The sequence below is a fragment of the Ambystoma mexicanum genome, chromosome 9 (genome assembly GCF_040938575.1).
Source record: "Ambystoma mexicanum isolate Mex_15411 chromosome 9, UKY_AmexF1_1, whole genome shotgun sequence".
NCBI lineage: Eukaryota > Metazoa > Chordata > Amphibia > Caudata > Ambystomatidae > Ambystoma > Ambystoma mexicanum.
In genome coordinates, this window is record NC_090931.1 from 123,888,583 (window position 1) to 123,902,961 (window position 14,379).

A 14,379-nucleotide genomic window follows, 5' to 3' on the forward strand; every position below is an offset into this window, starting at 1 on the left:
GCCCTTCTAGTACATCCCATACTTTAAAGTTGAGGTTCCATGCACATTCGGCTCCGAATGTAATTGCAGGTAGTACTTTATTTTGGTAGAATGTTAGTAGTGGGTGAGAAGAAAACTTTCCGTATTCGTTATGTAATTTCAGCCCTTGTAGAGCGTATGTTATCATTCTGTTTCGCAGATCCTGGTACCGTGGCCATTCTCTGATAGAAGTACTGAATATGGTTCCGAGGTAACTTATCGACTTTGTTGTTTCGATTTCCTCGGTTGCCACTTGCCATTTAAATTGGTTTGATTTCTGACCCATCGTGTTATTCATTTTTATGATTTTGGTTTTGGCTGTGTTGATCTCGAGCATATTTTTTGTGAGGTAAATGTTTAGTTTAGTCAATAAACGCTGTAATCCTATTACTGTCTGGTCAGCCAGGACAATATCGTCTGCGTACAGAATACAATTTAGTTCTTGGCCATTGATTCTTGGTGGGAAGCACCTTACTTCTTTTAGGTCGATAGGTAAGTCGGAGATGAATAATTTAAATAGCAATGCAGCCAGCGGACATCCTTGTTTGACTCCTTTGGACGTCGGGATTGAGTGTGTTATATCTCCATTCTGGTTGGTTCGAATACGAACCGAAGTTTCTTCGTATAGTGCTCTTATCGGGTTCAGTTTGTGTGGAGGGCATTTCCATTGTGTGAGTTTTTGCCATAGAAGGTTTCGGTTGATTTTGTCGAAAGCTTGCCGCATGTCCACAAATGCTAAAAAAAGGGGTTTCTTGCCTTTTAACGAGCCAAGTTTTAACAATGTTAGTAGTAGAAGATTTACTTCAATGCCCACGCCTTTAGTGAAACCTGTTTGTCGACAGTCGCTGATGTTTTTTTGTTTTGCCCAAGCTGACAGTTTTTTTTGTAAGAATGAGGCGAATAATTTCCCAATTGTATCTAGCAAAGCTATCGGTCGATCGTTTTCCGGGTCAGCTCTTGGTCCCTTTTTGTAAATTGGCACTACCACGGCTGTACGCCAAGAAGAAGGCATTTCTTGGTTGGTTTCTATTTTTTCAAATAGTATTTCAATGAACTGTGCCAACCACTCTGGTTCTTTTTTGAGCATCGTGTTTGAGATGTTATCAGGGCCCGGGGCTCTTGAATTCTTTAATTGCATGATTGCGTTTGTGATGTCAGTGCGAGACTCTGCTACATTCCATCGTTCAGTGGTTGTTCCTTGGTTCGTTTCCTTTTTGTTGTCACCATCGTTAAATAGGTCGAAGAAGTATGATTCCCAAAGCTGGGTAGCTACTTCGTTAATCAAAGCTTGGTTGCTTTTGGTATTACCAGCGTTCAAAATGGCCCAAATTTCCCTCGAGTTATGTTTTTGGAATAGTTCTAGCATTGTTTCTGCACGTTCTTGGTCCCTTTGCGTGGAGAACGATTTGACCCAGTTTCGATAGCGTTGTCGTCGATGGCGCAACTGCTCATCCTGGTTAGGATGATTTGATTTCTTTATTTTTCTGATGTCTTGCAGAAATGTTTTTTTTTCTTTCAGTAGCTGATTACTGAATTTATGTTGGTGATGATGGCGGGCTATGCCTTTCGAGGTTGTTTTCACCATGAATTTGCTTAATAGTGGCACATAGTTTGCGTCTTTTCCGACTGTGAGTTGATCAAACCTGGCAGTAAGCTGAGAAATCTGCTGCCCGTTGATCCGGAGCCGAGTTCCAGTTGCGTTTGTCCAAACCTTATTGTCATATTTGGTCAATGGTGAGTGCTTACTCGTTAGCCAATTCATCTTCAATGGAGAGTGGTCACTGTCGAGAGCTTGAGTTACCTTTAGTTGTGTGACTTTTTCAAGTAGGTTATGAGAGATCTAGATGTACAAGTCTAATGTTTTCTTTGTTTGATTTTGATGCCAGGTGTGTTGGCTGGTAAAGCTCCTTGTACCTGTCCATTCAGCAGTGTGCAGGTTCGAATCTTCATGGCCCCGTGCCATAGTTTGGCTTCTGCTGTCAATTTTTCAAATGTTTTATGCTTTTGTTTTGACGTCAGATCATCTCTCTCGAACCAAGTTTTGTTTAGGTCTCCACATATCATAATTTGGAGATTGTTTTCAAGCGTTAGGTGAATGTCTATTATTGTTGTTACAGAATTAACGAATTCGGCAGGGGTGATCATTGCAGAGTCCCAGTAAGTGTTTATGAGCAACATCCGTGTTTTTTTGTCAGATGAGTTGCTATGCTGTTCGAGTAATGTTCCTTGCACAAATAAAGTTGGTGTAAAATAGTAGGCTGTAGTCGGATGTAGGTTTAACAATTTTAAGATTTATTGCGGTGTTAACCTAAGCAACAGCCCTCCTTGTGCATATCAAACAGTATTAGTTTTCATGAGGTTTTGGTTTCCGTGAAAGGGTTAATGAAGTCCAGAGTTCAAAGGAAGCTCCACTTGGCTTCTCGCATCGTTAAAAGGGAAAATAAAGTCAACTTAATTCTTTTCTCCACGGACCTTAGCCTTCAGTCTGACTCACCCTCTGTTCACTGGGTTAAGAAAACAAAAAAAGAAAAAATCCACACGGAATGCAGAGTCCTTGATTAATGGTTGATGGCTGGCGCTTCTCCTCAGCGAGTCCGTCTCTGATAGCGATCTCCCCTGTGCCTCGCAGTGAGCCTTCTAGTACACCCAGTCCCAATCACCTGGGGATCCTTTCCATTCCTCTCTGGTCTCTGGCTCGGCTTGCAGCTGTAATCAGAAACACCCGGTGAGCTCATGTTGCTGCATTTAACCCCCTCTCTGCTCCTCCCCTCCCTTCAGTCTCCAGCCAGTTTTCCCTTCCATTCCCCACACCTGCAGGGCGTTTTCTTTCCTCCTTCCACCGTTTCATGCACTGTTTGACCCCACCCTGTATGTCCCTGGAGCCACCCATCTCTATGCGGGCTGACTGCATTGCACCAGTGCCATTCTCTGGTACACCTATTTCCATGCTGTATGATTGGGTTGTACCTATGCCGTTTTCCCTTTTTAATTCTGTCTCTGCCCCCTCCTTGGTTTCGTTTCTCTTGGTGGTTCCTGGGACATGTAGTTTTCTTTTGATTTGCTGGGTTAACCTTTTGTTGGCTGGGTCTCATTACTAGAATAGGGTCCTCCCTTGGTTCTGTTGCCTCTTTGACCACCTCATTTGGGTTAAATGTTTCTTTCACTTGCCAATGTACAGAATGTTTGATCATCATTAGTAATCCGGAAAAGGGTCTTCCTTTCCTGTTTTTTCCAGCAGGGTTTAATAAGATTGTATAACCGTCTCTATTAGGGGGTTCTCGCAACCATGTTTCTTGTAGACATATAGCAAAGTTTCCATCAAGATTTACTGGGAAAGTGTTTAACAGGTATACAAAGCCTCTTGTGTTCCAGGATATTAAAGTCTGTTCCTGAGCATGACGTTCGGTGTCTAGCTAGTTGCGGGCAATTGTAAGATATTTCCGTCTTGAATCTTGCTGTTCTAGAAACATATTCGATTTGTCTAGACTTGACTTGGATAGATGGTGCCTTAGTTGTTCTCTTCTTTGTTCCATTTGAGTCTCTGGGGCAGGGTTTCTTTTAATCGCATTGTAAAGTTTGGTGTGGTCCTGTGGTTCAATGGAAAGATCGAATCCGTATTATAGGAGATTGTCTTTTGCATCTAATAGCGTTCTCCTTACGGCTAGGGAATTGATGTGAAGCAGTACCTGGTCCGAGGTTCTTTCTGTTGCGTATTCAACGATCAATATGTCCTCAGAGGTTACTGTGCACAGCGTGGGAATACATTTGAATAGTTTCATGATGTTACTGCGATTTAGGTTCACTTCCTCATCGTCTGAGTGGATATTCTGTAGTCGTAATTTTATTTGTGCACAATTTTTTGAAGGCTCTTTCCTATAAAATTAATTTGGTTTTTGAATAGAGTCTTTCTGTTGTTGTATTCGTGTAAATTTGGGATTTAATTTGCAGTTTGTGTAAAGTGCACTTTCGTTCGGCTGTTGCAGTAGTTTAGCTTTTTTCACGTCTATCAATGGGCTTGATCCTTGAGTGTTTTTTTTCAAGTTTCATTTTGTCCGCAGTGTCTGCCTTTGTTTTTATGTCTTTTAGAGGTAGATTGTTATCAATTTCGCGCGTGCTTGTTCCTTCAGTGATTTGATCATCTGAGTATGTGGAAAGATCGCATAGATCAATGGACAAGGCAGAGGAGGAGCGACTTACTTGACTTTCGATATCTAGTCACCGCCGTTTTTTTTATTGGTGTTTTTAGTTGCGGTTACAGTGGCAAGAATCTTTCCTGTGGTTGCAGATGCTTTTTGGCAGGTAAGAACTTTTTCTTGAGGCTTTGCTCGTTCGAATAGAGCTGACTTCTTAGGTGTGGTAATATTACGGATGAAAGATTTGGCTGCTTGACGCAAGGGTTTCCTTGAATTGATTTTATTCGCATTCGTTGGCGGCTTCGTGATTGGGATTGCGGTCTCACTTGTTAATACTTTTACATTCCAGTATCCTGTTTTTGCAGAGCCTGAGAAGATTCCAAATGAGGATGAGGTGTTTTTTTCCAAAGTATCTGGATAGCATTCTCGTTTGTTTTTGGTTTCGGTAAAATTGATCTGCCATCTAGTAACCGCCCCTCGCTCTCTTCCGTGTGGATTTTTAGGGGTATTTCTTGTGGGGGGGGGCTTGGTGGTTTTTGGCAGTTTTGAGAGTCCGCTAAAAAACGGTTATATCTGGTGTGTTCTCTGTTTTACTTTGAGGGCAACCGTTGGATGGTTGCTGGTCAGTGTTGTTTGGAGGTTTCAATGCTATCATAACAGTCGGAAATAGCCCAGCTGACGGTCTCTGGAATGGTTCAGCATTTTCATTTGGGCCAGCGACAGGTTTAGGTATTGGGAATTGTTCTTTACAAGCACGGCTATAGCTGTGGCATTCAGCTTGGGAATCTTTTCTAATTTCGTTTTGGTGCATCCATTTGATGGATTGAAGTAAAGCTGCCATTAGGTCGTCTTTAGAAGATTGGTCTTTTAGTATCTGCTCTTTCTGGATTGCTTGCCATTGTGTTGATTGTTCTGCCTCGTTAGCGATTTTACAGTGTAGGAATTGTGTGAATTCGTCAATTGCTGTTATTTCCGAGGTCAAGTTTGTCATCAGGATCGCTTGTTTGTTCATGGTTTCGTGGAGAGTCTGGTAGGGATTGATGAATGGGCATAACGCCAGGGTTGTCGCTGCCAGAACGTTATTGTGAATTTGTATTGCTGCTGCTGTTGAAAGGTTGGGTTTGACTCCAGACTCGTGGTTATTTTGGCTTTCATTTTCATGTGTTTTTCCTCTGTTTTGACCGTGTTTCGTTTCGTTGTCAGCATAATGTGATTTGTTTCGGTACAGTTGACAAGTTTAACGTAGCATCGCAATGTTCTATAGATCTTGATTCAAATTTTTTCAGATCATGGATTTTTGTTATTGGGGTGCTGGTGGTGGCTTGGTGTCGAGCTTCTGGGTTGTAAAGCGATTTTTTCGAGTCAGACGACTTTTTTTCTTCGTTCTATATAATTGCCTCCTTTTGAAAGCTTGCTGTCAGTTTGGCTTCGACAGCAAGGTAATCAGATTTTAGTTTTTCCGTCAGCCGTTTGTCTCGTGCCTCATTGACAAACTGCCGCTGTGATTCAGTTTTGTGTAGACATTCTATTTCTTTGACCGAGTCAGGGGGAGCGCTTTGCTTTTTGGCTTCTATTCTAAGTTGATTCTTGCTGAGCTTCGGTTGATTCGCTTGTTTTGTTAAATCCTTTGTGTTTCGAGTACTAGTCTCTGGTTTAATTTTTGCAAGAGGCTCTTCTTTGGGAGGTACCGAATCTGAGATCATGGGACTGCTCCTGTCTTCGATACACTGGGTCTCAGTGGTCACTGGGGCATTGTCAATGGTAGTATTGACTTCAGATAGTTTGCTAGTTTGACTGGTTGCGTTTAAAAGTGTTAGGTCAGTTACTTCAAATGGAGATAGGAACAGGGCCGTATTTATTTAAACTGCATCAATATTGAGTGGGGAGAGTTCTGATTTGCAGAAGTCTGACACTAGGGTTCCAATCTGTGATGGTAAAGTTAGTAGTTTACATCCTTGTTTCGGGTTCACTCGACCTGGACGTTCCACCTTGTTTTCGCATAAGCCCGCTGCCTTTGCTGCTAAGGTGTAGAGGGAGGGTATCTGTGTTATCGGTTGTGGGTTTGTCCAATTGGCCGGAGATACTTCTGTTTTATGCCGGGTTTTTAATGGTTCGTTTTCTATGTGATTGATATCTCCGCTCTTGAGTTGTTGGCTTACCTTCGCGCTTCTTCCTGCAGATTTGGCCAGCGTCTAGGGGTTCAGTATGCACCTTTGTTGAAGGGTCTTGCCCCTTGTTTGTGGGCCGGCATCGGATATTTCCGGGACTTGTGGGCAAACAAGCACGGATATCTTCATTGTGGTGCTGCCCGGCACCGGTTTTCGGCTCACTGCCTACAGATATCAGTTTCCATTCAATTCTTTTGCTGACACGAGTTTAAGATAAGCAGTACCTAATGTCCTGCTTTGTTTCAGGGGCGGGATCAAAGAGGGAACACCTCCGCAGTCTCCCGTCCGATGGTCACGTCGTCAGCGCCAAACAGACGCACAACAGCCGGTGAGCTTGGCTCCGACGGGCTTAGCGCCGCAAGGGTGGTAGCCTCTGTCCTTTCAAGGGTGGCCCAAATCACGTGATAAGATCACGTGCCGATGTTGCCACGCCTCCTCCAGGAAGCGCGTTGGTACGTCTTTCACGGCAAGAGCCTCAGGCAGCTCGCAATGCCGGTTCTGTCAAGAGGATGGAAAGCAGCTTCTGTTGGCTTCTGCTCGATTCCAAAATGCTTTTCAAAGTGAGTTTGGACAAACTGGGCGGGTGGCAGCCTCTGTCCTTTCAAGGGTGGCCCAAATCACGTGATAAGATCACGTGCCGATGTTGCCACACCTCCTCCAGGAAGCGCGTTGGTATGTCGTTCATGGCAAGAGCCTCAGGCAGCTCGCAATGCCGGTTCTGTCAAGAGGATGAAAAGCAGCTTCTGTGGGCTTCTGCTCGATTCCAAAATGCTTTTCAAAGTGAGTTTGGACATTTTCTAGAAGGGGTTTCCACTGGGACGTAATTTCACCAAAATGCCAGGGGTAGCGGAAGTGACATCATGTGACCCTTGACCCCTGATGACATCACAGGAAGTTATGTCATTTGACCCCACCCTGAAGTGATATCGCGGGTAGCGATGGAACATGACATTTCACCCATTGACAAAACAAGAAGTGGCATCACATAGCATTGCACACTACGAAAAATATAGTTATGATATCACTATGTGATGATCAGAATGGATCACCATGTGTATCATTAAGATCAGTGTGTGTAGGCCCATATTACCAAATTACTGTGTATGCAAGCAGACGTCCATGACCAAATGATAATGAAGTGTTACTATATAGCACTTACATTAAGTGTTTTATATAGATAAAATATAAACCCAATTTCACCCAACCTGTGTTGGTACTCATTGATCGACCTCAGAAGGATGAAAAGCTGAGTGAGGCGTTTAAGAACAGATTAAATCAGTGATTCACCCCCTGAAGTGTGCCTGAAATAAACATTTAATGAGCCTAGCAATTATTGTATAGAATTCCAGAATGACACATTATTTGGTATTCCTATTCTTTCTTATTTAGGGTCAGTGCTGAAAGTGTTAGACTTGTGGCCCTCCTGTTCTTATTTTTCTTCTTGTTTTTTAAGGGGCCTGAACAAGAAAGCCAGCCACCACAGAAGTAAAGAGCCACACGCCAGGAGCATGCATTACAAACAAACAAAAACATGTTTTTTTTAGCGGTCGCAAGGGAGACCACAGAGGTCGCAAGGGAGACCTCAGATAGTTGCGACCTCTGGAGACCACTAAATGACGTCCCTGGGTTTCCACCCTCTCAGTTTAAGAGTGGTGGACCATGCTACTAAGAAGGGAAAAGGCTTCATTAACAATTACAGTAATTCACTTCATAAATGAATGTATGAGACAAGTAGAATAGTTGGGAATGGATGCTGCTTGGGGCTAACTAAGCTTTTTCCTGCCTCTTTTGGGGGGAAAACCTATGTGGGGAATGGAGAATAACAGAGTGTGTTTCTAAAAGTATTAATGAACTATAAATGCACCAAAAAAAATATTCTCATTGGGCGTACGACTCACCAGAGAGGGATTTTACCAATGAGCATTTTGACCAAATTGTAAATTTCAGATGTGGCCCATAGTTGTAGCCAGACCAGAAGTACACAAATATTGAAAGCAACCTCCCTCATAACATTGTGCCAATGGTTTGGCCTTTAAATATGTCGAGTGTCCCCATTATACTGATGTTCAGAGCTAGGGGCTAGATCTGCACCCAAATCGTGCAAATTATAGTGTGCCCGCCCGTTCCCACCAAAACCGTTTTCAACCTGCAAGACCATCATAGTGCCCCATTAGGCCTGCCCTTCCACTTGTTCTGCCATGTGCAAAATACCTAAAACCTAACACAGAAATGTGGTTGTTGAGCCCTCAATCCGTTCAAGAAAATTAGAATGTTTGTTTGTTTACAGCTTTTTGATATTCAACTCAATTTCTGTGCCCCACCAAACACTTTATTATGTAATTTGATGGCAGGGACCTGGTAGGTTTGAACTCAGGAATGTATGGCGTCTTTTGCTCTGCACTTTTGCACTATGCCGTGCGAAATGAGTAAACGCTGTTCACCATGATCTCATGGTAATCAGCATTCACAATTACAATTAAATGCGTCCATGGTAAGCAGCGTTCACAGCTACAATTAGACGCTACATGACATGCGAGCATGGCAGGCAGCACGTATAATGGATCCTTACGGGGCCCACTTATTAATGCAGGGGCATTAAGCCGGAAGACCCCTGTAGGGAACACCAGCATGTGCGCAGGCAGGAAAACCCATGCCGGTGCAAATGTTGGAGCCCCTCCTCACTGAAGCCTTACACAAAACTTTTATGCCTTCCATTGATTTAACCATTCATTGAAAATCAGTGTCCTCAAGTTAAATTGATGATTTGAGATGAAGCTTGGGTTCCATGTTCATTTGCCAACCGTAATGACTTTGTGGTATTTTACCACAAAGTAATTACTGCAAATGTATTAATTGAATTCTTTTCTTTTTCAATTTGGGGCAGTTCCCTCATACACCCCTTCCCCTTCATTACTGCTCCTACCCCAAACCCTGCACTTCCCCTTTTTTCCCCTTAACCAACAATTCCCTAAAACATTCGATGAAAATTCAAAGTAATTATTTTGTGGTAAAGTACTACAAAGTAATTACTGTCGGCAAAATAAGGCAATACTGAAGCTTGCCCCAACTTGTCCCATCAAGAATGATTGTGCAGCCGCTTGTAACTAATCTGATGTCCTTGATATGTTCGATGAACGTGACCTGCTTCTCCAATGGGGTCTTTAAATCTTCGCATACTCTGGGAAGTCTTATCTAAAAATGCTCTCGTTCACACTGAAGCTGCTAAGAAGATCGGTAAGGTAAATGCTCAGAACAGACATCTGTGCTCAGCCCGCAGAACACTGGTTCAAATCAATGCATATTCCAGTCTACCCTTCTTCCTAGGTTGATATGTTTGAATACCATGGAATGCGATAACAAAAAACCTAATGTTATAGTGCTTGGAAGTCAGCAGAAAATGGTCTTAAGCGCTATATAAAAAAGTGATAATATTATATATACATCTAATCAACTTGTACTTGCACTATTTCTGTATGTCATTCTAAGATTACAATTGAATCCTTTATCACACATCAATCAATAAATAGGAAATAGAAATGGTTGCCCATTCTCTTCCCCAGAAGATTTGGAGATGCTTGATTTTTAGCTCTATATAGGTCAGCCAGTTTTCTCTAATCTTGGTGTCCTCCAAATTCTCCTCTAATGTAAACTTTTAGAAATGTTATCCTGTATAGTTCCTTCTGCCATTTGCGATGGCCTTGCTGCCATGGCCTGTAAGGAAGAAGAGTGGGGAAATTTAGTGGCATAGACAAATAGACGGGTGAGAAACCTGTGCTGTTGATGGGCGAAGGTTGGAAGACCCAGAGTCTTGAGTGCCTGTCTGATTCTAGGTGTTTAGGGGTGACACTTGGGAATATGTTTTTGCAGAGGGAAGGGCCCAAGATCTGAAAAATTAAAACATTCAGAGCCTGGGCTTGCACTTATGTGAGCATGTCCGATAGAGCGGAAAACGTGACCTTTGCCATAGCTATAGTGCAATGAATATTGTTGGGTAACCGATATGCTAAGTGTTGCCATTTATGGGGGATGTATGTGTGCATAGCGAGAGGAAGTCAGAGATTTTGGAAGGAATCAGGTAGTTGGGGAGAAGAGGGGGTACACATATGAGAGATGTGGTTGGTTGAAAATGCTGTCCCATCAACGACATTGGAACCCTCTTGGAGAATGATTACAAAAGTATGTTAGATGTTTGCAGAAGAATACGTTGAGTTTCATTTTTGGTGTGTTGATTCTGACCATCATGGTTGCATTTTCCAATAGTCTTTGTCACCAGATTGCATACTGGTATGTCTGTTTAGTTTTAGGAGCACTTTCCATTAGGTCCAAAGGATGTGAGCATGTGTATAATTGAGGTGTGTGGTGTTGCTAGGTTTAGTTGAGAAGGCTTTGCTGCTTTTCTCACGCCGTTGTGAGTTGACTAGCCAGGCTTTTATCTCTTTTCTGAAGGCCATGTTGCCCTTTATTATGCAAAGGTGTTTGAGGAGAGAGTCCTAGAACTTAGTTCAATGTAACCCGGAAGAAGATCCGCTATGCAATCTCTAGTTGAAGCTTGGAACCTTTCCCAGTGCACCAGTGCTGGATCATAGGCTTCTCGGTGGTTGGCTGTGGGATAATAACCGTGGGAAGGTTTCAGGGCCCATGCCGTGGAAGGTGCTGTGGTTGACGCATGGCATTTTAAAGTGAATGCTCCATTTCATCGGTAGCCAGTGGAGCATACTAGAGTGAAGTCATTGAATCATTCCAGTCTTAGCAGCAGTCTGGCTGCTATCTTTAGGCTCTTTGAAGTCTGATGAGTAGATATTCATGGAGTCAAAAGTAGAGGCTATTGGTGTAGATCCGTCTTGAGAGTAAAAAAAAAAACAAGTTAAGACCTGGTTATTGGACAAATATGAGTAACTTGCAGCCTCGGGCCTAAGGTCCAGGCTCCTTTTATGTATTCTGCTCTCTGCATTTTTTTCCATGTATTCCATATGATATGATATGACATTTATAACATGCCAATGCACATGTTTTTCAAGGCACGACGAGGGAAGGGAGGGAAAACATAGGGAGGACAAGACAACGATCTTACTAGGATAAGTGACATTGAGATTGCGCAAGTGCGGAGAAGAGGGAAGGGGAAAAAGTGCAAGGGAAGGGGAGGGGGACAAAGTGCGAAACACAGGATCAAAAACAGGTCATGCGGCCAGCAGGTGGAATTGCAAGGGTTAAGTGCAGACAACTAGTGTCAGATAAGTGAAGGTAAAGGGACTGTAGGGTTGTAGATACAGACCCAAGTGCAAGGGTTGCCAGGAGGCAGTGCAGGTGTGCAGCTGGGCGGGCAGGGACCTGGGCCCAAAGTTCAGAGGGTAGGCAGGTCACCAGTGCAGTATCAGAAAGAGATCAGCAGGGAAGAGGAGGAGAGAAGGCTGAAGCAAAGAGAACAGTCTTGAGATGCTTCCGGAACCTGAGATGGTTCTGCTCAAGTTTCATAGAGGTAGGGAGGCTGTTCCAGAGGGAGGCACCAGCCAAAGAGAGAGATCTGCCCCCAACTCATTGCTTTGAGAAGCGCCTGACCCTCAAGAAGTTGGAGGTGGAGGAGTGAAGAACACGAGTAGGAAGATATTTCTGAAGAGAGAGTTGGAAGTATTACAGTCCCAGGCCCAAGAAGGCATTGTGGACCATGCAAAGGGTCTTGAACATGATCCCTGCAACCACTGGGAGCCAAAGGAGAGATTTCAGGGATGGAGATATATGATCACTCGGCTAAGGCCCAGGACAAGTCTTGCAGTGCTGTTCTGGATGAGTTGTAGAGGACATAGAGTAGAGGCAGGCAGATATAAAAAGATGCTGTTGCAATAGTCCAGCCTGGAGAGCACCAGAGCTCTGGAGGCAGAGAGCTTCTGGAGGAAGGAGAGGAAAGGAAAAAATACCTCTGAGGAGGTGCAGTTGGTAGTTTGACTTCTTAGAGATGTCAGAGATGTGAGGATAGAAGAAGAGTGTGGAGTCCAAGATGACCCGAGGTTCCTAGCCTCACAGGTGGGAGCAGGAAGAGGACCAAGGGAGGCTGGTCAGAGAGTGGCAGGAAAAAGTGGTGTGCCGATGAGGATGATCTCCTTCTTACTGACATTCAGGCAGAGATCATTGCTGGCACACCACTTCTGGATTGCAGACAGACAGTCCGGGATAAGAGAGGGAGAAGTGGTGCAGAGGGGAGCCAGATAGTGAGCTGAGTGTTGTCCGCATGGCACTGAAAGTTGGAGCAGAGGACACCAATGCGGTGGGCGAGAGGTGCCAGGTATTGGTTGAAGAACCACAGAGAAAGGTTAGACCCCTGGGAACACCACAGGTAGAGAGAGAGATGGAGGAGAGTAAAGCCCCAAGTTGGACCTTGGAGGGTCGGTCCTAGAGGAAAGAAGTCAGTCAGAACAGAGCCTGATCAGTGATACCCAGGTTATCACGGAGCCAGTTAAGCCGGATGACATGGTTGACCATGTCAAAGGCAGAAGAGAGATCGATTAAGATGGGGAAAGAGGGGAGATTAGCATCAAGGTTAGAGAGCAGATCTTCATGGATGTTCAGGAGAGCAGTTTCTATGCTTCTGGCTGCTCTGAAGCCAGACTGATGGTCATGGAGACAACCAACAGTTACTTTGCCCATCTGATTGTAGACTGGAGTCGGTGGTGATATATTTAAGCAAGCAACAAGGAGCAAATGGTCGCTTTCTTGGTGGTGAGCTATACCCATGTCGAGGGTATAATGAGGGTGCATTAGCACTAAAAATGTTATTCAGAATATTGCTGGCGTTATATCCAATTCTCGTAAATTGTGGGCGGGGGAGTCAGATGGAAACACCATTAATCATAGTGAATCTAGTAGAGTTGAGAAAGCTGGCCCATTCAAGGTCACTCTTACATGAACGAGAAAGCATGTCATCAGCGACAGGAGACGATAGAGGAGTGGCATCCCGTTCTTGCAGGTTATTATCCCTTGGGATTTTGGAATTTAAGTCTTCACACATGAGGATGGGGAGGCGTCCTGTATAATTACTAATGAATGCCTCAATTCCTTTAATGACTAAGTTGTGGGGAGCCTATAGGAAGGGTCATAGAGATTAATAACAATGAATGTGTTGCTTGCTCGATTGCAATGATCTATGGTAAGGGTGATTTTACCAATGACGGCATTGGGGGAGCTTTGAATGACCTCCACCAAGCCGAGATTTTTTTGGTTTAAACCCAACAATAGTCCACCATTTGGGCATCCATGAGGCACCTGAATAAACAGTTTAGTCAGAAAGTGCCAAATGTCCACCACTATTGAATGAGTGAGGCAGGTGTCCTCGAGCGCCACCATGAACAAATGATCAATGTGCTCAATGAGTCTGTCGCCTTGGAATAAGTGCAGATGCGCTTGAGTGTTCCAGCTAAAGCGGGGGTGGGGCGGAACTATTGCCTTTTGCTAATAGTACAGTTTCCCGTGCGGTTCGACCATCTGGGCCAAGCATGAACACTGTGACACCCGCTCCTGTGCTTCATCCTCTGTTCCAGTCCCCAATGGCATACTTGGGTCCGAGGAGGAGGAACTGCTACATTGGTGTTTGGGATCATGCCGACTGCCTGAATCAACTGGTCTGAATCTTTTACCATAAACGGCCTCGACAATTGTGCACTCATAACCCAACCAGTTGATAAGTGCACAACGATCCACAATATACATCAGGGTGCTGGCCGCGAAGAAATAAATGAGTGAAGCAGCGTAGCAAATGTCACTAATTTGTATAAAACTTAGCGGAATGATACTATCGGCGAGTAAGCACAGTTGGTTTATAAAAGACCACTACCATCACAGAAACAAACTCTGTATGTGGAGTGCCTTAGTTTTAGGTTTACAGTAAGGAGTCATTACTGCATGAGTTGCCCCCATTGAAACATGGTTCTGCTCAGTATGAGGTTGAACCTGATAGTCTGAACTCAAGTAAGGTAGTGAGGTAAACATGTGCTGAATAGTTGTGGCCACAGTACCGGCCACACGTAGGGTAGTGCCCAAGTCAGTCCGTGCAGAAGCATTGCATGTGGTCC

The 14,379-nt window shown here is 44.0% G+C and overlaps 1 protein-coding gene across 1 annotated transcript in view; it reads left to right on the forward strand.

The window, feature by feature from the left end:
• Positions 1-2,611: 2,611 nt before the first annotated feature.
• LOC138487721 (6-pyruvoyl tetrahydrobiopterin synthase-like) overlaps positions 2,612-14,379 on the forward strand; it is a 577,714-nt gene continuing 565,946 nt past the window's right edge. Inside the window, exon 1 of the mRNA XM_069614268.1 lies at positions 2,612-2,743. The gene's annotated coding sequence lies outside the window, so the exon portion shown is untranslated. The remainder of the gene's footprint in view (positions 2,744-14,379) is intronic.